Source organism: Gorilla gorilla, chromosome 7 (assembly GCF_029281585.2).
Source record: "Gorilla gorilla gorilla isolate KB3781 chromosome 7, NHGRI_mGorGor1-v2.1_pri, whole genome shotgun sequence".
NCBI lineage: Eukaryota > Metazoa > Chordata > Mammalia > Primates > Hominidae > Gorilla > Gorilla gorilla.
The window spans coordinates 87,684,419-87,686,557 of record NC_073231.2 but is presented as its reverse complement, the minus strand read 5'-3'; the positions used below and the strand labels follow the sequence as shown (position 1 = coordinate 87,686,557).

The following is a 2,139-nucleotide window of genomic DNA, read 5'->3' as shown; positions in this document are numbered from 1 at the left end:
CACCAAAAATGCTCCATCAATGAGGGAGAGTCCTCCCCGGGAGGGGCTTCCGTGCCTCCCATTCTGGGCACTTCGAGATTTTCAGCAGGAAGTGCTGTCCTTGAGTCATTCTGTTTTGTCCCGAGGCTGCTGCGAGGAGGGGGACAGGTGAGCACATGCTGAAGAGTGGGGACATGTGCGACGGTTTCAGTCCAGGCACAGCCGCAGGTTCTGGCTGCCCCACTTTCCCTGGCCCGAGAAGAGCAGCCCCCAGCAGGCTGCCGGCACAGTCCCAGCTCACTCACGGCCTAGAGAGCATTGCAGGGCCCCAGCACCCCGCCTTAATTTTCACCTTTGTTCCTCCTGCTTTCCAGCTTTGGAGTCCTTGTTAAGAGGGACTCGGACCCCAAGGTTATAAACACGACACTTGCATTCCCTTCCAATCCTTCCTGGTTTTCTTTTTTACACACAAAATTTACAACCTTTACTTTTTCCAACTGGAAAACCAGTTTTTCCAACATTTTTTAAAAAACAAATTATCCTTTTATCATATGCTGAAAGCCCTACCCATAACAAGCCCATTTCTGCGTTTGACTCTGTTCACTGACCATTTACTTCCTAAACGGACCCTTTTGGTAACTTTCAGTGAAGAGGTGGCTTTAATAAATATATTCTCCAGAAAGCTCCAGAACCTTTGCGTGGGTCAGGGTGAGAGGTGCCGCCACGATGAAAACAGAACAGAGCAGCTGAATCCTCCACGTAGGCTCCAGGTGCGATCTGCACAGACCGCGCGTGTGGGAGGCATGGAGTCAGAAGTGCATCCTCAAAATGCATCCCCCCGTCTCCTGCAGCGCGCTCAGGCCCCAGGGCCCCGTGGACAGAGCTGGTCCCAGCGTACGCACGCCACTTCCTGGGCTTGGCCGGTGGTACGCCAGAGGCTGCCCATAGCAGGAAGCCCCCGCAGAGGCCAGGGCCTCTTGTTCCACTTGGCAGATACCCCAGAGAGAGCCAGGGGGCAGCATCAGAGCCTGGGGCCCTGGCAGGGGTGCCCAAGGGCACGGCAGCTGCAGGTCATTGACAAGGCCAGAAGACGGTGAGTGGAAAGCAGGGGGCGCGTGGAGAGACACAGAGAAGGGGCTGTTCAGCTGGGAGTCCTGCGTTTGCCGTTTCTGTTTCATCTGGCGGTTTTGAAACCAGGTTTTTGTCTGGACGTCCGAGAGCTGCATCTCCCTGCCAGCCTTTTCCGTTCCAGAGGGCCCAGGTCCTGGTGGTGCTGGAAGACGCCCTCCAAGGCGCGGACCTGCTCGGTGGTGAAGGCTGTGCCTACACAGGGGGCCTGCCAGGGGTTTGGCTTCTTACCCAACCCAGCCACGGCCCTCTCCGGCGCAGGCAGATTTGAGGACCGAGCCTTCTTGACGCTGACGGCCTGAGGGGGCTCCCGGGTGCCGGATGTCTGGCCCGGGCCAGGGTGGCTCCCCGGGGAGACGTCGGCAGGCCTGGGGGTGTGGGTCGGCCCTGAGCAGCTGTTCTGGGAGAGCCAGCCCACGGAGCCAAAGCTGGAGGGCTGCTGCCGGCCACGAGGTGGGGAGGAGGAGGGACGCATGGTGGTCAGGTGGGCCAGAGGGAAGGCCGGGCAGGGCTGGCCAGGCGCAGGATCCACCACCTGCTTCCTTCTTAAAACCTGCTAATGGTTTCTCATCAGACATGGGGTTAAAAATCCATGGGCCTGTAAGGCCTACGTGGTCCAGGTTCTCCAACCTTGTCTCACACCATTCTCTCCCTTGTTCCTGACGCTCTACCCACCCTGGTCTTCATAGTTCCATCGGGCCTTTGCCTTGGCTGGTTCCTTTGCTTGACGTAGTCATCCCCTAGAGGGTCATGTGGCTTGCTCCTAGTTATTCAGGTCTCCGTTTAAATGTCTCTTACTCAGATGCTCCTCCTAATCACCCATTGTAGAGTGGTCCCCCACCCCTGCCATTCTCTAGCGCTGCTTTATTTTCTTCATAGCACTTGTCACCATTTGAAATTTTTTGTTTGCTTGCTTAATTTGTTTGCTTAATATTCTACTGAGAAATTAGGAATCTTGACTAATTTCTGGTCTCTTGATTTTCCCAGTATCTCCCATGCTTGGCATTTAATTGATATTTACTGAATAAAAAG

At 55.5% G+C, this 2,139-nt stretch overlaps 1 pseudogene; it reads right to left on the bottom strand.

The window, feature by feature from the left end:
* Positions 1–788: 788 nt before the first annotated feature.
* Positions 789–1,582, bottom strand: LOC101136399 (homeobox protein VENTX-like; annotated as a pseudogene).
* Between the last annotated feature and the right edge of the window lie 557 nt (positions 1,583–2,139).